Source organism: Triticum urartu, chromosome 6, assembly GCF_003073215.2.
Source record: "Triticum urartu cultivar G1812 chromosome 6, Tu2.1, whole genome shotgun sequence".
NCBI lineage: Eukaryota > Viridiplantae > Streptophyta > Magnoliopsida > Poales > Poaceae > Triticum > Triticum urartu.
The window spans coordinates 303717621-303740602 of NC_053027.1; positions in this window are offsets into that span (position 1 = coordinate 303717621).

Sequence of the window (22982 nt, forward strand, 5' to 3'; positions counted from 1 at the left end):
GGAGATGCCAAGCGTAAGGTTTATAGGAGAACGAGTAGTAGTGGTAGTGGTAGTGGTAGTGGTAGTGGTAGTGGTAGTGGTCATGGTAGTGGTAGTGGTAGTGGTAGTGGTAGTAGTAGTCGTAGTCGTAGTTGTAGTCATAGTGGTAGTCGTAGTGGTAGTCGTAGTGGTACTGATAGTAGTAGTAGCAGTAGTAGCAGTAGCAGGAGCAACAACAACAGCAGCAGCAGGAGCAGTAGGAGTAGCAGCAGGAGTAGCAATAGTAGGAGTAGTAGCAGCAGCAGTAGTGGTAGTAGTAGTAGTAGTAGTAGTAGTAGTAGTAGTAGTAGTAGTAGTAGTAGTAGTAGTAGTAGTAGTAGTAGTAGTAGTAGTAGTAGTGATGGTGGTGGTGGTGGTGGTGGTGGTAGTGGTAGTAGTGGTAGTGGTGGTAGTGGTGGTAGTGGTGGTAGTGGTAGTGGTGGTAGTGGTAGTGGTGGTAGTGGTGATAGTGGTGGTGGTGGTGGTGGTCGTGGTGGTGGTGGTGGTGGTGGTGGCTATCGACGCCAGGCGGGAGCCAGCGCGCGCAGCGTCCTTGTTTCCTCTTTGGTGCAAAGGGGACAAGCGCAGCCGCGGGGTACTGAGGCCTCAGGCAAAGGTTGCCATTTCGATGCAACAAGACCAAGACCATGGACTGCAAGACGGAGGTCATCGTGGAGCCCAAGACGGCATCACCACCAGAGCTTTGTGCAGGCGAAGACTACTTTTGTCAGGATAGCTCGTACTAGCTCTCCCCCTTCAAATTAGCCCACCATTGTTGGCTCCCTTCCCGCTCAATATTTGGGAAGAGGACCAGGGCCTCTATAAATAGGACTAGCCACCATAGAGAAAGGGGCACCGGAGCTTAGAGGGGATCAGAGCTTAGAGGGACGGATCGAACCAAGAGAGACACACACACACACACAACAAGTTCATACGCATAAGAACACCTCAACCTCAGGAGGCAGTTCTTCCCTTGTACTATTCATCATCAGCCCAAGAGGCAATCCACCACCACCACACTGGAGTAGGGTATTACACCGCAACGGTGGCCCGAACCAGTATAAAACCTGTGTCTTCCTGTGTTGTGAGTTTGTCAGGTTCGTCTGCAAGATCTTAGCGAGTTAGAGTGTAGATTGGTAGGAAGGGAAAGACTCCGCGCACGCCCCTGCGTTCGAACCTTAAGGGTTAGCCAGAACACCACATCTGACATTTGGAGCGCCATGTAGGGGTCCACCGGAGCTTCTTCTCCGCCAATCAGCTCTCCGACGTTCACCGGCTGCGATGTCTGGCGACCCAAGGGCCGGATCCGACCGCTGGGTAGCTTGGCCGGCCCGGGCGGCGTCGCCTGCCCATGAAGGTCTCAACCCCACACACCAAGCAGCCCGGGCGCCACCAAGCTCCGCCGGGCGTGGAAAGTGTGGCCAAGCATCATCCACCCTCACCCCGCGGCAAGTACGAGCCGCGGCGAGAGCAGCGAGTCACGCCGCAGCAACAGCGCCACACTCACGGTGGGAGCAGGCGAACATGAGCGCGGCACTCACAATGGCAAGGGAGTTGCTGCGATGCAGACTGATGGAGAGCGGCCGGGACACGCTGCTTGAGCGTGTTGCTGAGCTGCTAGATGTAACGGTGTCGGGAGCGCCACCCTTCTGCTATCGACTCCCTTCCCAGACCACTGCAAGGTCGCGCGACGAGCCTCACCACGCCTGCGCGCCATCAACTACACCAGGGGGCTTCATCAACATCAGCACGCCCGGCGGCGTAGGGGGGCCCTACCCCCCCCCCCCCCCCGCCATGCCGCCCTCGACAAGCACGGGTGCAGGCGTCGCCCCCCATGGTCCCGGCCGGATGCCATATTATCATCCCCAGGACGCTATCATGGGCGGGGCAACATGGAGCGTGGGGCACCATGGCGAGGTGTTTGGGGTGACGGCCTCGGAAGCCTATGTGCCCCGCATGATGGACCAAGGGTACGTACCGGAGGATGACATCGGCTCATTCGTTGGAGAAGATTGGGGAGAAGGGGCGCTAGGAGTCGAAGCTTTCCAAGAGCCAGTGGAGAACCACAACGATCGCACCGACGACGGCAACTACAGGGTACCGCTAACCTCTCAGGAACAGGCTTATGCTAACCATGGGCTACAGATGAATCAAGTCACAGCGTCGATCGGCGACCCTGGCGCCGCGGCACCCGTTCCAATAAGGGAGACACGCTGGGGGCCGCCGGGAGAGAGCCAGGAGCAAGGCCCCTCCCCAAGGCACGCGAAACCAGGGGACACCCGGAGGTAGGCCCTCTGCCGGGGTGGCTTCAACAACCTTTCCCCCGGCAGAGGACCCGTGGTCATCGAGGGAACCGCTGGCGTCCTCTTTCCCTCCTTTGTGTCGTCCTAGTCTCCGGTCGGCTCAAAGGAGGTCAAGGGTGGCGCAAGGTGGGGCCCTCGTCTGGCGATATGAAGCAAGGCTAGTACCTGTGAAGAAGGCCCAGTGCCTGTGAAGCTCGCCGCCCGTGACACTCACGTAATAATGAGTTGGGGATGTACACACCCCGAAGTCTCAGGAGCGCCGGCCTGAGGCCCTGGGGCTCCCTCCCACGCCTAGTGGACAGCACTTAGCTCCGCGCTGGTGAGAATACTTGAAGACCCGAAGACTAGACTAGGTGCCGGACGCGGCCTTTTTCTTTGGATCTTTCTTTCTGTGGCTTTGCTTTCTGATTCTGGACTTAAGTTGAAGCTGAATTTTTATCGATGCGCACGGGGGGTGCCATTTCTCGTTGGAGCCGTTTCTCGCCTTCTGGATCTTGTTTGGTTTTGGACTCGCGTCCGCCGCCTCTCCCTCACAAAGCTCCTCGCAAGCCGGACCGCGCAAAGCAGGCGCTAGCACTACGCCTGGTGCTCACCCCTTTGCGGGGCCCATTCAAACGGGGCGATAACCTCCACAGGATTCTCAGGAACTCGTCGCCTCACAACACAGCCCTAAGCAGGCGCTGACTAAGGTAATTCACGTCGGAAACTCACCCCCGGCTTCACAAGCTCACGAGGACACATACCCACATCGCATAGGAAAGTAAAAACTGCGATTTGCTTACATGAGGGGCTCCCCCTCTCAAAATGCTCTCACAAGTTTTCCAAGGGCCACGCCCGAGTTTTGCGTGCAGAATAAAATAACAGGAGAATATGGGACCAGCCAGAGATATCGCTCGCTGCATCGTCGACGCCCCCATCGCCGTCGTCAACCATGTCGCCCTCGTCTGCGATGACCACCACCCCGTCGTTCTCCGAGGTGAAGGCCCTGACCAACGCGTCGACATGATCCTCTACCCAACGCACCAAGTCGCCTCGGATGGCCATGCGTATAGGGGCAATGGCGGCATCGAAGTCGAAGTTGGGGTCGGTGTTCAGAAGGTGGCTGAAGACACGGGAGAAGGCGCACTGAAGCAGGCCATGACCCCTCTCCTCCACAAGCTACCGATCTCTGGCAAATTGAGCCTCTAGGAGCGTCACCACCTCGGTGAAGAAGGTCAGGTGGCTGGCGTAGTCACTTGAGTGAGGGGTCGGGGCGTTCTCGTCGCAGATATAGCCTAGGGCGGTGTCGGCCCTGTTCTGGAGATCTTGAAGCATAGGAGCGTGCTCGCGCTCCAGCGTTCTGCGTTGAAGCACTTCCTCCCTGTTTTGCCGAGCAATGACCTCGGCGTCGTCAACTTGTCTCCGGAGGGAAAGCAGCTCGGCGCGGGCGGAGGCCAAGTACGCCTGTGCCGTAACCAAGGCGGCGGCTGTGGACTCCGCATGCCTCTCGGCCTCGTCCAACCTGGGCCTGAGGGCGGCGGCCCTGCCCGCACCCTCCTAACCGGCGAGCTTCAGCTTCAAGTCGTACCTTCCCTCCAGATCTGCGCAAACCGTGGCCACCCAGTGGTTGATCTCCTCCTCGACTCTGGCACCGCGAGCCCCGACGACATCCTCTGCTTTAGCGACTTGACGTTCCCTTGTCTCCAGTCGCTCGAGCTCGAGGCTGCGCTCCACGGCTTCCACACTACTAGGAAAAGGCCTACTAATGGCGCACCAGTTTTGCCTACTAATGGCGCATCACTGGTGCGCCATTACTAGCACGCCACTAGTAATTTTTACTAATGGCGCACCACTGGTGCGCCATTAGTATAGGCCACGGTGCGCCATTAGTATAGGCCACGGTGCGCCATTAGAATTTTTGAATTTTGAAGGCGGGAAAATAGTAGTGGCGTACCGTCTAACCCCCACCGTGCGCCATTGTTATTTTTGAATTTTGAATTTGGATCTGGATCGTGATTTTTTTGCCCATTTTTTGCTAGTTTTTTTTTGCTCGTTTTTTGGCACGATATTATTTCAAATTTTGTTCCTGTTTTTGGATCTTGTACGTTCTTTTGCCGTGTTCTTTTGCCGGAGAGGAGTTCGCCGGAGAGGAGGAGGAGGTCGCCGGAGAGGAGTTCACCAAAGCATCGGAGATGAGGAAGGAGAAACCATGAGGGAATGGGAGGAGAGGAGGGAGGAGGAGCTCACCGGAGAGGAGGGAGGAGAAACCGTGAGGGGAGGGGAGGAGAGGAGGGAGGAGGAGGTTCCCGGAGAGGAGGAGGTCGCCGGAGAGGAGGACGAGGAGGTCGCCGGAGAGGAGGAGGAGGTCGCCGGAGAGGAGAAGGAGGTCGCCGGAGAGGAGGAGGAGGAGGTCGCCGGAGAGGAGGAGGGTAGTATGGTGGAGGAGAGAAGGGAAGATGGAGTGGAGGAGAGGAGGAGATGGAGTGGAGGAGAGGAGAGGAGGAGATGGAGTGGAGGAGAGGTGGAGTGGAGGAGGTGCGCCCAGCCATATATACAACATAGTAATGGCGCACCGTGGGCAGGTGCGCCATTACTAACTTTTTTTTATTTTTTGATTTATTTTGAATTTTAAAGGCGGGAAGATACTAATGGCAGACCACGGGCAGGTGCGCCATTAGTAACTTTTTTATTTTATTTTTTTGACTTATTTTGATTTTTGAAGGCGGGAAGATACTAATGGCGCACCATGGGCAGGTGCGCCATTAGTAGCTTTTTTTTATTTTGTTGACTTATTTTGAATTTTGAAGGCGGGAAGATACTAATGGCGCACCATGGGCAGGAGCGCCATTAGTAAGTTTGAATTTTTTTGAATTTTTTTGCCTCTCCAGATCTTAAAAGTCCCGTATCTTTTTTCTGTTAGGTTTTTGAGGATTTTGAAAATGTTTAACGGGGTTTAAATTCGGATGTAACTTTTTGAGTAGATGATTTTTCATATAAAAAACTTTTTCATCCGAGTTCGTACGCAAAAGTTATGCCCATTTTTACAAATTCTCGAGAGATTTTGCAAAAAAGTCGAAAATTCATTTTTGTAAATTTTGCTAACAACTAGACCACATATCACATGGGAATCTTATTTTCTTTTATTTTTTGACATTTCTATCATTTTCTTTTATTTTTTAAAACTGAAAAGGCGGTCCACGGTGCATTCGGGCGAATATTTGGGCCAAGTTACTAATGGCGCACCGTGGCATGGTGCGCCATTACTAGTTCAACTAGTAATGGCGCACCACTCCCACGGTGCGCCATTAGTAGTTTTGAATTTTTAAAAAAACTAGTAATGGCGCACCACATCCACGGTGCGCCATTAGTAGTTTTGAAAAAATTAAAAAAATTACTAATGGCGCACCATGGACATGGTGCGCCATTAGTATTTGCACACTAATGGCGCACCAACACATGGTGCGCCATTAGTATATAGTAATTGCGCACCACATGTCTGGTGCGCCATTAGTGTCAATTCCATCTATAGCCCTTTTCCTAGTAGTGCCAGGGCCAGCGTCTCCTTGCGCCGCCGGACCTCCTCTTCCTCAGCAGGTGACCCACTCATTGACGCAAGGGCGGCCTCGCGCGCCTCGACCTGCTGCTCAGGGGACGCGCTCCAGGCCTGGAGCTCCCACGCGCGCTCCTCCGCTGCCTCGTGGTGGCGATCGGCCTCATGAGCTTCTTCCAAAGCTCGCGAGCGGGCCTCATTGGCAATCTTGAGGGACGCCTCAGCCTTCGCGTTCTCGAGGTCACGATGATAACGTCCAATGTTGATGGCCACCCGCAGCTTTCGTCGCTCCTCCACCAATCGAAGACATTCAGCCTCAAGACGCGAGTCGACGCTAGCAAGCTCTTCACCAAGGCGGTTCATCGCGCCCATCGCCTCCTGGAAGAGCTCGTGGCGGACCACGCTGCGCCCGCGCTCGAGCTCGAATGCTCGCCCCATCTCGTCCTCTGCCTCGGGGGCTGCGGGAATGTGCGCCACCTCCCGGTTGGGGGCTGGGGGCTGGCACAGCCCCAGGCGCTAGGACCCGTCCGGAAGCGTGGTACGCAAGCAATCCGGCGGGCGCTTTTGTAGACCCGAAACCCCATGCGCCCGGGCGGGACCCCGTCTGGACGCGCGGCGACTATGGGCTGCCCTAGGTCAGCCTGACTGCCCCTAGGTCCTCAAGGTTCGCCGCCCTACAATGAAGAAGAACGAACGAAGAACGAGAAGAAGAAGAACAAAGGGAGAAGGTAAAGGTAAAGATAAAAGATGATAGATTGATATGTCGATTGTGTGTTGTTCAATCGGCCGTCACCCCTTAGATATATAAGAGGCGGCTGGACTTCCCGTGCAAGGAAAACTCTTCAATTCACGTCCAAAACCCTAGTCCAATTCGGATTGGTTTTGTCCGAACTTTCCAAAACTGTTCGGTTTAAACTGGCTGCACCTTGCGGGTCTTTTCTGTGGTGGTAAACGACATCGGATGGAAACAAGTCCTAAAGCAATCATGACCGTTTCGACGAGACGAACAACTTTCATGTTGAATGTTTTTTGATCTGAGGTCATATTATGGGCCAAAACGGTCACGCAAGACACCTGTTCGCTCGTGCTACCCATCAGACATAGGTCTGGTGGGGCGCGCAACATCAGGCCTCATGACAAGGCTGCACTCCGATAGGTCTAACTTTTGCATACAAACTCGGATTGGGATGATTTTTATATAGAAATCGATCGTTTCGATGAGACGAAGACAATCCTTGTAGATCATGTTTCCATACGAGGCAGTCTCGAGGGCATAATCAGCCAAATACTATTCTGAATACAAAATCTCGGTATTTCGAACACAACTTCGGCCTTTGAGATGAGATCGGATGGCGATGGCCCAAACATCAAAGTTTCTCTTTTTGATGATACGGAACTTTCTTAGTTTGAGCACTCTCCATTTGAAGTCATATTTATTGCGTTTTGTATCGTGCCAAAATCGGGTGTCAACACATGCCCTCCTGTTTTCTGGCAGAGCTTGCGTGCCAGAAAATACTCTGCCTCGGGTATTGTTTAAGCACGATGTCAACACTCCATCGGCAGTGTATGCTGAGGATGATAATTGTTATCGGCCATATGCTCGGGCTTGTTGCTGCTTGAGTAGAACTTCTTCGGATGATAGTCGTCTGAGAACAACCATTGGATGTCACAAAGGCCTCCACACAAATTTCTCATGTCAATTTTAACCTTACATCGTCCAGGTACTCCTTGGAAATATTAGAACCGCTCGACGATACATTGCCAAGCTGTCTTGACAAGCAATTATAACCATGCACCTCAAAGGAATAGCGACAACTGTTTGGTGACTCAACTCATTGTTGACCAAAGTACACCATCAAGCCCCCGTCGAACATCGTCTGTCTCCTAACATGGATCCTGCAGATAACTACCATCATGAGTTGGAGCTTTTATGCACTAAACTCTTGATCAGTGGCCGAATAAATAATTAAGTCGGCCTCGCTGGTATTGGCAAACACCGAGCACCGGCTATAGGAGTACAAGATAAACATGATGAAAACCGTTAACCAGATGCCCTATTTTGCCAATACAATGAACTCTCAGGGCGATATGAAAATATAGGCCATGCATTCTCATCTCAAAGGAGCTTGAAAATCCATCCACCAAAGTGTGAATAGCCGAAATAAATCAGATATTTCAGCTGGGGATATATTGTTGGGCACAAACTCTGATGTGACGGTTGCAGAACATGGATGATGCGCTGTTTGGAGTCTCGTATAGTGACATAAAAATCGTTGTTTTCGCCTACCGGCTTCACGCTTGTCCTCCCTTACTCCTGCTGGCTTCACAACAGGAGCTGGCACATCATTCTCGCCTTGACGGCATCCCTTGGGGACCTATGCCATATTCCTCTTCTCCAACTCTTTGGCCCTGAGCCGCTTCAGCTTTCTTTCTTGCCAATGTGATAAGCCGAGTGAGCATCCCGGCTATGATTTTGTTTTGTGCACTAGCAACTCTTTCCTTACCATTGGCACTTCTGGCTTGGCCTGTCCAGACTTGATGATTGGGTCCTTGAAAGTTACCCGCTTCACTTCCTTTCCCTTAGTAGCCAACGTAGACCCGCCTGGCTTTTTGTCGTCCAGAGTCGGATCTGAAACAGCACACTTGCGGCCATCCTTTTTTACTCGGTGACGGTGTCCTGGATTAGGGGGTGCTCACCACGTCATCTCCCGATCTATTAGATTGGGCCGAGGACCTCCATAGCCGTATACTCATGGGCCAGTTCGGACAGTTGCCGCATACATGGAAGATTCCACGAGACTTGGTGATCAAGACAAGGACTCCTCCCCACCGGCGTATTCGGCTAGGACTCTTGTTATCCTAGGCCTCTGGTGCATTATATAAACCAAGGCTAGGCTAGTCGATAGATCATATACAACAATCATTCCATAGGCTAGCTTCTAGGGTTTAGCCTCTACGATCTCGTGGTAGATCAACTCTTGTAATACCCATATCATCAAGAATAAATCAAGCAGGACGTAGGGTTTTACCTCCATCAAGAGGGCCCGAACCTGGGTAAAACATCGTGTCCCCTGCCTCCTGTTACCATCCGCCTTAGACGCACAGTTCAGGACCCCCTACCCGAGATCCGCCGGTTTTCACACCGACATTGGTGCTTTCATTGAGAGTTCCACTGTGTGATCGGCAAAAGGATCGATGGCTCGTCTGCAGGTCAACTGCGACTGGTCACCTTCGTCGCCGGCTCGACTGGTCACCTTGGCTCGACCGAGGACCATGCTCCATCTCCGATCATCATGTTCGGATGAAGGCCTTCATCAACATCAACTACGATCTCTATCAAGATCATGGAGGAATCATCCATGGAACTCGGGGGCTCAACGTCAACATTGCCCTCGGGCGACCGTGCTGTTTTTCCGAACAGCAAACTTGTATCCGCTGCCACCACCTCTTAGAGCATCACTTTGACGATCCCTTTGATGGAATTGTGCGGAATTGAGTCTACAACAACCCTGGAAAATTTCGTCGAGTTCCGATGAAGGAATCTCCGACAATCTACGATATACCGGAGCCCTGTCAAATCTGGACGGGAATCTGGACGAGTGTAGGGCATGGTCCCCAGATCCCAGCTGAAAGGTCCTTTGGAAGATCCAACCGTTCATCTACTGCGGAAATCCCATATCTACCACCCCTCCAAATTTCAGCTCGATCCAACAGTTCAAACTTTGGAAAACTTCCGATGAGTGGACCAATTTCCGGATCTGTTTTCTACGCGAATACGGATCCAACCCGAATTCATGTTTTTTATGAACGTGATATTGGACAACCTTTTTTAAGGAATTTCCTTCTATGGTATTGTACGTTGTTTTTAAACACGTACCCATAAAATTTTAAGCCGCCTTCGAGGTAATCTCACCATCACGCTGGTGTCAAACCAGTCCGGTGGTATTGCTCCACGGCTGCCGACCTGCGCTACACACATCGCCGCTTTATTGAGTTGAGCTCAATTCCTTCGATCATCATCTCAGCAAGCCGAACAAGAGTTCGGCATCGCGAAGGATAAATCATCACCAACATCGCCGCCCCACGGATTACACGGAGCGGGAACACAGGCATCGCCGCATGGTCACTTTATCAAACCGGCATTGTCCGTGTCACAAGTTACGACCTGCGTCGGCATGGCCGCACTGTTGCTTCTTCAAGCCGATGTTCATCACACCAAACTTCTTCAACACCTCGGCTGACACGGCAGCTGCAACATCTCCTTACCGACCTGCTCCGTCTCCTCGGCTAGACCATCTCTTCATCAACTTACTTCGGAGACTTCGGCGTCACCAGCCAACCAACTTCATCACATTAGCTGGACAACGGGCTTTTCCTCGGCGAGCCAACATTTGCTAGCATCGCCAGGCCATCGCTTTATCACCCATCAGGCAATGGGTGTGCGGATCCATTCCCGATTTTGGGGGTCGCTTTTCTTCGGATTGCTACAACAAATAAACTAGGTGCTATGAATCCTAGTATTTTTTTGCTTGTTTGGGTTTATTTTTCCCAAGGAATTATTACTCTGGTTTGTCCATCATCTGTACACAGGTCTATCAAATGATGGCCGCATTAACGATGGTCGCGTGGTGGTTCGGTCAGTTTCCGTACATAGTCCGGCGAACGCCGCATCCGGAACCTGGACCGACCTGTGAATTCAGGCTTTGCCACGCCTTTACCGCATCACGCCAACGCCCTGCATCGACATTGACTTCGGCACCAGGCCATATTTTTTTATTCCTCACTTTGCATAAATTATTTATTATGCAATGATTTTTTAATAATTATTATTACTATTATCTCCGGTTTGCACTACTTTTTGTGCACAGGAAAATGATCCGGGGACTTCGGCATCACTCTGCCGGTCTGCATTGACCGTGCTATGTCACCACTTCGGCGTGTCGAGCTCTCCGCTCCACCACCTCGGGACCGGCTTGGGGGATAGAACCTTATCCCGCATCAAGCTCGGACCGCGTCATCAATGCCGAACACATTAACCAGCTAAGTCGCTTTCATGCTCAAAGTTTTAATTTTTAACTTGTGTTCGGTTTGACCAAGCATTATACTTTTTTTGGGAAAAAGTTGCTTGTAAAAAATTTCCTTGTCCAAACTTTGTTTGTGACATACATATTCAAATACCCCGTTTATTTGGGGGCTTCCTTTATGAAGCTTTTCCTCTTGCATATGATTATACTTGTACGGCTTCGTTCCTTGTTTGTGTATTATGCCACAATATGCACCATATTGACTTAAGCGATTTGCAAGCTGGGTTGCCTGGCTCCTGTGCTTACCCCTACGTTCCTGAATGTTCGGATAGGGAGTAAAGGGAGCACCTCTACGATTGTCATGACCGGGTCCTCCGAGCTCTGACCTCAGACTGGGTGAAGCTGAAAGCTAGCGCTCTTATTGTTTTCAATCATGGTCGGCACACAACGGAACTCACGAGCACAAAAAATCTATTGCACAAGTCTCATAGTAATAATGAGCACCGAAGAAAGGTATCGGTGGGGGTACTATTTTCTTCGAAGATGCTTCTTACACTTCGTCTGTAATATAGCATAAGTTCCCTGAGCGCGCTTTGTCTGTTACAGCCTTATGGCCCGGTAGCCTGGTTATCGGAAACACTGTCGATATTCTCGACATGTGGAGTCCATAACAATTTTCGGTCCTTAACCAAAGAGGGAGAAGCCGACGGTCGGTTAAGACGCGTTTAAAGTTCGGTTGAACAAAGATATGATATAAGTACTTCGGTACATACAATCATTATACATAAAATTCTTACCCAAGTCACTTGGGGGCTCTTAAAATTTATATATGAGTTGTAAATGTGTTTTCTTCTTGGTCGTTGTCAAAACACGACAGAAGCACAATTTTTTCTTTCTCTTCCAATTTTTGGATTGGCACCGAACACTTGATCTTGTTCGGATGTCAAGTTTTTACTGACGTTTTTTGGTTTTCCAAGCTTATGGCACTTTTAAACTATTTGTGTGTTTCCAGCACAAGTCTCACAGTGCAATGCCGGACACCTTTAGGGATTCGGCAAAAACATTCTCGGATATTGATATATATGCATCGGTGTCGAATTGTGTCTTCGGTCAATAGTTGGGTTTCCCGGCTCCTGCTCTTGCCTCCTACGTTTCGCTCTGCTCGGCTAGGTGTGCAAAGGGAGAACCACTGTGATTGTGCTTCCAGCTCACTTGGTTAAGCACCTCAGTGGAGAAAGCCAAAAACTGACTGTCATAATAAGCGTAAACTGGTCAGCGATCCGATGACTGTGTTAAATGACGGGCCATTCATAACAATGGCCGAAGTGTTTACGGCTTGACCTCAACTGTCGCCGAACACTACCGGGGGCTATTAACTGGCATCCCAAACTAAATCCTCGATATTTTGCTCTTACATTGGAGCTGAGGTTTCATGATCATGCTTAGCATGACAACCCAAAGAAAGGAACCGATAGTAGGACTATTTTCTTTGGAAGACATTCTTATGTTAAACAGTAATATAACATATCTCTCTGCGTATCTTTGTTTATAAAACCGTATGGCCAGGTTGCCTTGTTTGTCGTAAATCTTTTCCCTCATAAAGGCTTTATAAAGTAGGACAAACACTCCTCGGCTACTGGCCGAGGAGGTGGAAGTCGATGGTCGGTCAACAAAGTTTTGCACAATGCGGATCCGAGCATTAATGACATAAAGTACTTGGATACATAGAGTAATTACACATAATTTGTGATTTTACTATGGATATTGATCCTTAATTCGGCCACCCGTGCCCGCATTAAGGCTCGGGGGCTACTGGGCTTCGGGCTTATTATTTACAAATATTAAAGGGGCACATCGATCCCCTGATCTGGTGTTGCCACCCGACCAGTGTCTCGGGGGCTACTGCATTGCTTATCCAATGCAGAAAATTTTAAGTGCAATACAGTTTCCGAGGTTTGATCCTCAGGTTGGTCGGCCGCACCCAACCTGAGTCTCGAGGACTGAGCACGCCGCTTTTTGTGTCCCAAAGTATCCTGCCGAGCTAGGACTTGATCCTCAGGCCGATTTTACAAATCAACCTGAGTCTCAGCGGCTACTGGGATCAGCGGTCTTACATCATCCTTCAGGTGCATCTCGGGTTTTAAACCGATACACACCTTGAGGGCTACTGGCTATATATCTCGGCGGAGAATAAATTGCACCAATAAAAAATATTGACAAAAAATCGGCCCACAGTCGGGGTGGTGCACCAACTCGGAAGCAGTCCGGCAAAAAGCTCGGGCGCTAGCGGCTGGCTCCATAGAGGACATTTCTGGCATTAAGCTCGGCTAAACTCCTTCAACCTTTTTGAACCAAGCTGATTTATGATAGTCCAGCGTTGGAGCTTGGACATAGTCTGGCGTTGGAGCTTGGACATAGTCCGGCGTTGGAGCTCGGATATAGTCTGGCGTTGGAGCTCGGATACATTCCGGCGTTGGAGCTCGGAAAGCGGTCCGGTGTTGGTGCTCGGCTGCAAAAGATACCTCGAATGCAGTCCGGCGTTGGAGCTCGGACGCAAGAGGACGCTGCCGCCCGGGAATAACTTCAAACCCGAGGTGTGGCATAAAAATAACAAGGCATTGATAAAGGCCGGAAACTTAAAGGGGCTCCTCGGATACCTGACGTGTAAACTCGCCGAATGCATTTCGGCGATCCTCAAGATCGAAGATGAGAAGATTTGTTGAACCAGTTTTCAAGACCGACAACCGAAGATGAAGAACAGTTCAGAAGAACCGAGGAGCGTCCCTAACTTGAAGACTGGTTCAGGGGGCTACTGACGGTGTCCTGGACTAGGGGGTTTTTACCACGTCATCTCCTGATCTGTTAGATTGGGTCGAGGACCCCCATGGCCGTATACTCATGGGCCAGTTCGGACAGTTGCCGCATACATGGAAGATTCCACAAGACTTGGTGATCAAGACAAGGACTCCTCCCCACCGGCGTATTTGGCTAGGACTCTTGTTATCCTAGGCCTCTGGTACATTATATAAACCGAGGCCAGGCTAGTCGATAGATCATATACAACAATCATTCCATAGGCTAGCTGCTAGAGTTTGGCCTCTATGATCTCGTGGTAGATCAACTCTTGTAATACCCATATCATCAAGAAGAAATCAAGCAGGACGTAGGGTTTTACCTCCATCAAGAGGGCCCGAACCTGGGTAAAACATCATGTCCCCTGCCTCCTATTACCATCCGCCTTAGACGCACAGTTCGGGACCCCCTACCCGAGATCCGCCAGTTTTGACACCGACACTCGGTACACTTGCTTGACCACGTCCATCTTCTTTGCTGACCCCCAGACCGATTCTTTTTGGTTGAGTCGGTCTTTCACATGTGGTTGTTGAACAAATGATGATCCTCTCGGAGCTGCATAATTTTCGTGATGTGGTTTAGAATATGATGGACGGTGTGCCCTTGATTTATACTTGTTCCATGATTGATCTGAATAATAGACAACATGGGGAGGTATCCATGACATCGGCATTGGTGGCCCAAAAGGAGGATATGGAGTCTGTTTGCTCAACTTCTTCCTTTGTCAATCCTGGTCCTCAAATTTATGCCTTAGGGGTGACTTCGATGCTTTTGTTTCACTCTACCGATAAGCACTCTTTGCCTCACTTACCTTCTGATATATTTCTAATAACTGCGCGAAAGTGACTTCCGGCTTTTTACCTTTGTGCTTACCATTGCCTTTGCTTTCTTTAACTGTGCGTGCATCGATCTTTGAATTTTCTTGTTGCCCCCCAATGCTAGATGTCGTCATTGTAGCTTTGATGGAATTCCCATCTTCAAGATTGTTGTTGATGCACTATTTAACCATATCCTTGCTCGAAAACTTGACCTTTAGGTGAATCGGCTTGAGATAGCCGAGTCAACATTTGATCGCCATCAAAACCAATCTGATCCAACTGGTCATATGATCGTGCCTCAACAAACTTCAATTGTCTCGATTGTGCGGCTTGATGAGTCACGTTGTTGTCTTCAATATTCTCTTCAAACAAACATTGCATTTGTTCTTGTTCTTGTCCTGATGGCTCGACATCATGATCAATTATAATAGGATTAGTCGACGATGCACCAACGTTGTGATCAACTATGCCCCTACTGAAGGTACACTTCTCGTCCATTAACTGATATTGTGATACTAGCTCTGAAACAAAACAACTGAGCAGTGCTGGCTTAGCGTCATCCGACTCAGCTATGCATTGATGTTCATCCTCTTTTCCTGATGCTTTTGAATCGGCTTCGAAGGACTTTGGACCTGGATTTATGTTTCTGCAACCAAAATAATTACAGAATATAAGTCTCATACGAGTCCAAATGTTAGCCAGGCATGAAACAAACAAAGTTGTCCATATGAATACAAAGTTCAGTTGGCATGACAAGAACAACTTTGGTTTGGATAAGTTGTCACTATTAGCCTCTATGAATGATACCATGTGTTGACTATCATGATTAGTGACAAGATCCTTCCTAACAAATAGATTAATCATTTCAATTGGTCTTTCAAAATTAATTAGAATCTTACTAATAGATGCATAACAATATGATTTTGACCGAATCGAAAATTGAGTAAACTATCTGCTAGGTGTACCTTTGTGGAGGCATTGGAAGGAGAAGATGGTTGCACCACTGGAACAATACATTGCTCCACTTCTGAATAATTCTCCAACGCCTCTTCCTCTTTTTCTGGATCTGGTGTCTCACCACTCAGATTGCCCGAGTATATTTCACTCGAATTGCCCAAGTATATTTCAGTCGGATTGCCCGAGTGGATTTCACTCGGAAGCTCTTTGTCAGTTGAACTTTGCTCAGCGCATTTTCTTGGTCTTGATGTTCATCGTTAACTGAACTGTGTTCAGCCATATTATTGTGTTCTTGATGCTCATCAATATCTTTAGCACAAAACTCATAGGGTAGCATGTAAGCTCCCTTACATCCAGAAAAATCGAGCACAGCCAATTTGTTGTGTTTGTCCTTCCTTTGCTCAGCCAAGCTTGCATCTTCTATTTTGGTACATGCGGCAATAGTTGGCTTGATGCACTCGGCTTTATCCGGTGATGCACTCGTTTGGAACGATGCACTTGGCTGGCACGATGCAACGCACTCGGCCTTAAACATCTCGTTGCTCAATCCGGTTTCAACCGAATCCACCGTATTAGCCGAGTGAATCCTTTTTTGCTGGTTTGCTTGCAAAGCTTCTTTTTTATCTTGCCTCAACAGTGTAGAAGGGCCAACATGGTTGCTACATGGAGGAAGGCACATGATGTATTCTTGCAAATATCCCTCTCCACGCTTCTTCTTGAGTGCTTTGTAGGCCTGTCGATATTCTACTGGTAATTCCTCAAGGGTAGGTGTAGTAAATTCGTTGACTCTATTCCCTGTGAGCATTGGCTTGATCTTGTCCACTTGGGCCAGATATTTTTCTTTAAACTCAACCCTGCTTGGATCGGCTTGCCCCCCAATACTTTTAGGATCTTTCGGCAATGAATTGATGTTGCCGAAAGTTTGCGCTTGTATAGGGGGTGTATAACATGCTGCAATGATAGGTGAAGGCATGTGTATCGTTGTTGAATATTTTCTCTCAACAATTTGATCAATCGGCAACACTTGGTCTTCTTTCAAAACCCTAGATCTTATTGCCTCATAATCAGGAACCAATCCCTTGTCGTGTTGCTCAAGGCAAATAGCACTAATCTTCTTATTTTGGGCCAAAAATTTTAATGCAACCAGAGCCACCTCATCTCCTATAGAATCTCCATTCACTCGGCCATGACCGTGAAGGTGAGCCGAGTCATGAATATTTTCAGTTTCATAGGCCACTGAACAATTAATCTAGCGAGGTGTAGTATATGATGTTTGAGGATAACCGGCCAAAAAGCTAACAGAAGCATGGCCGATTCCCCCATTCATCAGCATGTTTGGGGATGAACCCGCATATTGCGAGTCGGCTGCCAATGGATAAAACTTTGAGATGCCCTCTTGTACATGAGGTGTCCTATATTGATCACTCGAACAAATGGTGTTGTTCACCGGCATATTGAAAGATGTTGCCGATGCACGAAAGTTCAGATTGATAAGTTGCATGTCACGATTCTGTAAATTCCAAGTTTCTCCAACGGAATCACTAGTCGGCCTTTGCTCATTAGGGCTGGCCGACATCACATGTCCGTTGAAAGATCTAGCAACATCAACATAATGGCTATTTGCATCTACGCAAGGAGATTGATGATAGATGTTACCGATGTAGATTGCAGCCGCTTGATAATGCTCTCCTCGTAGCAAGAACAAGCTGGAGACTGTTCAAAGCTTCGTCCCCAGCGGAGTCGCCAAAAAGTGTGTTTGCACACGAACACGTCACCGTGTACCCTCGACGCCGGGGGTGATGCACCGCAGCTCACGTCGAAGGAGACCCGTCCGGAAGCGCGGTACGCAAGCAATCCAGCGGGCGCTTTTGTAGACCCGAAACCCCACGCGCCCGGGAGGGACCCCGTCTAGACGCGCGGCGTCTATGGGCTGCCCTAGGTCGGCCTGACCGCCCCTTGAGCCTCGAGGTTCGCCGCCCTGCAATGAAGAAGAACGAACGAAGAACGAGAAGAAGAAGAACAAAGGGAGAAGGTAAAGGTAAAGATAAAAGATGATAGATTGATATATCGATTGTGTGTTGTTCAATCGGCTGTCACCCCTTAGATATATAAGAGGCGGCTGGACTTCCCGTGCAAGGAAAGTCTTCAATTCACGTCCAAAACCCTAGTCCAATTCGGATTGGTTTTGTCCGAACTTTCCAAAACTGTTCGGTTTAAACTGGTTGCACCTTGCAGGTCTTTTTTGTGGTGGTAAATGACATCGGATGGAAACGAGTCCTAAAGCAATCATGACTGTTTCGACGAGACGAACAACTTTCATGTTGAACGTTTTTTCATCTAAGGACATCATATGGGCCAAAACGGTCACGCAAAACACCTGTTCGTTCGCGCTACCCATCAGACATAGGTCAGGTGGGGCGCGCAACATCACGCCTCATGACAGAGCTGCACTCCGATGGCTCTAACTTTTGCATAGAAAGTCGGATTGGGATAATTTTTATAACGAAATCGATCGTTTCGACGATACGAAGACAATCCATGTAGATCATGTTTCCATACGAGGCAGTCTCGAGAGCATAATCAGCCGAATACTGTTCTGAATACAAAATCTCGGTATTTCGAACACAACTTTGGCCTTCGAGATGATATCGGATGGCGATGGCCCAAACATCAAAGTTTCTCTTTTTGACGATACAGAACTTTCTTACTTTAAGCACTCTCCATTTGAAGTCATATTTATTGCATTTTGTATCGTGCCAAAATTGGGTGTCAACACATCAAGTGGCGCGCCACCTCCCGGTTGGGGGCTGGGGGCTGGCACGGCCCCAGGCGCTAGCTGACCCTCGCGAGGGGCCCGAACCAAACGAGGCCCGCTGCTTGAAGAAAACTTTAGGATCGAGTCTAGCCAGCTACCAACCATGACCAGGGGAGGAGCCATTGGCATGCCTGCTGCGCTCCGAGCAAGGCCGCGAAGGAAGGACGGCGAAGGCGCAAGCTCGGGGCTCCTTGATAACGGACCAACTCCCATGGTTGACCCCACGCCATGGACAACATCCGAGCCTGAAGCGCTAGAGCTTGGCGGGCGCGGTGGGACGAGAGGGAGCTGCTTCTCTGGAGATTTCGCTGCCTTAGCAGAAGGGGACCTGAGGGGACAATCGTCAGGAAAGGAAGGCGGCACATAGAAGATCACCAAGGTGAGGTACTTACTCGTCGATGGCGATGTACTTCCGTCGCTTCAACGGTCCGAAGATGCTGCCACCGCTAGGGGATCCCTTCCTCTTGCGGAGCTCCTCGAAGTCCACACAAAGGCGACCGAAGCGCTGGACGTGACGGCCGGAGCGCGGCGGGGCCGAAGAAGAACCAAGAGGGATGGCTTCAGGGGAGCCCGGCTGCGGCGAACAGCCCGACTCTCTCTCGCTGCGACCTCCCGAGGCTCCTGAAGCCTCAGCCTCGGGAGCCGCATGCCGTATCTCATCAACGACTGGCGCCTCAGGAGGGGTGTCGCAAGCTCCCGAGGACGACGCCCCTGGATCACCGCTCGGCATGTGCACTACAAAAAAAGACACATTCGTGACATTTTGGGCCGAACGGATTTTTTTCTGTCATACATATGACACTTCTATGACGATAATTGTGACAAAACCTGGTATCATCATAGATGTGGTGGGCTCCTACTTCTATGACAAAAAATCATGACAGAAAATGGGCTTTTCGTCCTGGGCGGGCCGGAGACACAGCTGCATGACATTCTTTGGGCCGTTCATGACGGAAAAAACCGTGGTAGAAGCGAGGGGGAGGAAAATTTCGGGGAGTTCCCGGTTACGGTGGGAGGTCGGGGGCCGAGCAATGCGCGTTTCTCTCGTACACGTACGCGCGTGTGTGCGAGGCGTTGGCTCTAACTGAACCGGAGCGAGGCGTTGGGCTCTAACTTAACCCGAGCGATTGTACTGCATGCTACGCGTTACTGAACCCGAGCGATCGGTCGATGGCTGTTAACTGAACCCGATCGAGTGATTCCTTCGCTACTGCTGCTAACTGAAGCCGATCAATGCTGCCTTTGGATGAACAGTGAGCGTTGCGGGGGGGGGGGGGGGGGGGGGGGGGGGTTGGATGAACAGTTCCCGGTGGGTGTGGATGAACAGGACCCCATGGTGTTGCCTCTGGATGAACAGGACCCCGATCGATTGAGCCGGTTGGGGCTGGATGAACAGGACCCTGTGGAGGGCTGGATGAACAGGACCAACCCGTGGAGGGCAGGATGTATAGTAGACGGTGGAGGGCGGGATGAACAGTAGCCCGTGGAGGGGTGGTTGAACAGGAGCCTGTGAAGAGGGCTGGTTGAACAGTAGCCGGTGGAGTAGCGCGCGGTGGAGGTTGGATGAATAGGAGCCCGTGGATGAACAGTCACAGGTGGAGGCTGGAGGGGGTCGACGGTGGATGAACAGTAGCTCGTGGAGGCTGGAGGGGGTCGATGGTGGAGAGCAACAGTATCCCGTGGAGTCCCGTTTTGCGGCACGCCACACACCTCCCAATGAACAGGACCCCCGTTTCGACCGTAGCGCTCCAACACAAGTCCGTTTTGTCCGTTTTGCAGTACGCCACACCCCTCCCGATCAATAGGACCCCCGTTTCGACCGCAGGAGGTCTGTTTCCTCCGTTTTGCGATACGCCAGACCCCTCCCGATCAACAGGACCCCGTTCTGAACGTAGGAGGTCCGTTTCCTCCATTGTGCGGTACGCCAGGCCTCGTTTCCATCGCCTGTTCCGTCCAAGCCCTCCCGATGAACACGACCACACATTCCGTTCCGACCCAGCCGGTTGGCTCCCACGCATTCCGTTGCCTCCCCATGAACACGACGCATTCCGTTGCCTCCCCATGAACACGAGGCATTCCGTTGCCTCCCCATGAACACGACGCATTCCGTTGCCTCCCCATGAACACGATGCATTCCGTTGCCTCCCCATGAACACGACGACGACGTTGTTTCTCCGTTCCGAACCAGCCATGTCAACGAGCCCTTGCTGTACGTATGCGTGAGTAGGCGTTCGAGACCCCACCCGTATGTACACATACGTGGCCGTATTTTATTTCTTGCACCCTGGCTGCCTCTACTACGACACGTGCGCGCCTCTACATCCACCAGTATATATGTACGTACACATTCGTGACCAGAATGACAACGCTACGTAAGCTTCGACCAGGTGGGTCCCGACTGTCAGGCACTTCCTTGCATGCGAAGATGTAGCTGGTGGGTCCTAGCAGTCAGGGGGGCAAAATACGGTGGCTCATCCGGTGGGTCCCCGCTGTCAGGTAGAGGAATAATTATTTTGCACGTGATAAGGAGGCACTTCCTTGCTGCGGCCATGGACCCAGCTGTCAGCCTCTCCACGTACAATCCACGTCCGATGGAAGCCGTTCCTTGACCACGTTGACCACGCCGCGCCAAGAGCACCAGGGCGGTGGACGATGGCGAGGCCTAGGAAGGGGACGACGCGGAGCCGGGGAAGACGTGGCAGTGGATGCCCACGCGTAGAGGAGTACGAGGGCACTGGTTCGCTGTGGTGTGAGGCTGCCATCGCCGCAGAGTAACAGGGGGTGTGGGTGAGTAGAGGGATGGCCTGGCCAGCGGTGGGAGTAGTAGGGTGTGGTGAGGCCTCCGCCGCATCACAGCCGGCCATGGGAGGTAGGAGCATGAGGCACGACCGGCGCCGGTTTGGGCGGATGGAGCAAGAAGACCAGAGGTTGAAGAAGCACTACGGCCGTGGGATGGACATCGTACGGTCACTGGAGCTAGAATCATGCATATTGACTAAGTTGACAAAGCCCTCCGTCCCCGTCAACTTAGTAGGCCCACAAGTCAGCCTACCACTATACTGGGTCCCAGCTAACAGGGAGAGTACATTTTTTTGTCCGTAATAAGGAGGCACTTCCTTGCGTGCGAAGATATAGCTGGTGGGTGCGAGCTGTCAGCGGCGGTAACGTTTTTTTCGCGAAATACAGAGGCCCTTTCAGTGGGTCCCTGATGTGAGGTGGAGGAATCATTATTTTCCACGTAATAAGGAGGCATTTCCTTGCGTGCGGCCGTGGACCTAGCTGTCGGCCTCTCGACGTACAGTCCACTTCAGATGCATGTCAGTCGTTGACCACGTTGACCAGGCCGCGTCGAGAGCACCAGGGCGATGGACGATGGTGAGGCCTAAGAAGGGAACGACACGGAGGCAGGGAAGACTCGGCAGTTGTTTCCCACGCGGAGGGGAGTACAACTGTACGAGGGGTTACTGGTTCGTCTGCTGTCGCCGGAGAATAACAGCTGGTGTGGGTGAGTAGAGGGATGGCTAGGCCAGCGATGGGAGTACGGTGGGGTGGTGAGGCCTGCGCGGCAGCACAGCTGGCCGCGGGGAGGAGGGAGCAGGCAGTACCGTCGGTGGTTGTTTGAGCGGCTGGAGCAGGAAGAGCAAAGATGGAAGAAGCACGACGGCCGTTGGATGGACATCCAACAGTCACTACTTGTGCGTCAACCTTTTTTAGGAAAACCTCAAATCTGTGGAAAACAGCATACAACCCATCTGCCATTATTTCTAATAATTTTCAGCCCATTTGCTAATTCTTAAGGTTTTTTTGGAGCCCATATTCTTTTTGTTAGCATTACAGCCCAAATTGTGGCCACGCTTAAAAAATTATACGAAATTTTGCATATTTCGGTGCGGTCCAAACTGTTTTTAATCCTGAAATTTCAACTCATATTCAAACTGATTTTAAAAATAAATGTATATCAATATAAAATCCAACAAATTCTCCACGCATAAAAATTAATGTAATTTAAAATCTTGAAATGAAAAAAAGATATTTGAAACTAATTGCCGGTTTGATGTGTTTTAAAAATGTACAACCCATTTCTCATTATTGATGGGCCATTTTCTCGGCCAGCCGAATGAAAGCTGTCCTCGTCTTGAAAGATTTGCAGCCCAACAGGGATGACAAAGCGACTTACTTGGAAAATCACAAAAACACTAGGATGTGGCCGTGGACCCAGCTGTCAGCCTCTCCACGTACGGTACTCTTCCGATGGAAGTCGTTCCTTGACCACGTTGACCACGCCGCGCAGAGAGCACCACGGAGGTGGACGATGGCGAGGCCTAGGAAGGGGACGATGCAGAGCCGGGGAAGACGCGGCAGTGGAAGCCCGCGCGGAGAGGAGTACGAGGGTTCACTGTTTCAGCTGCGGTGTGAGGCTGCCGTCGTCGCAGGGCCTGGCCAGCGGTGGGAATAGTAGGGGGCTGTGAGGCCTCCATGGCAGCACAGCCGACCACGGGAGGCAGGAGCATGCGACACGACCGGCGCTGCTTTGGGCTGGAGCAAGAAGACCAGAGGTTGAAGAAGCACTACAGGCGTTGGATGGACATCGTACGGTCTCTGGAGCTACAATCGTTCATATTGACTAAGTTGACAAAGCCCTCCGTCCCCGTCAACTTTGTTGGC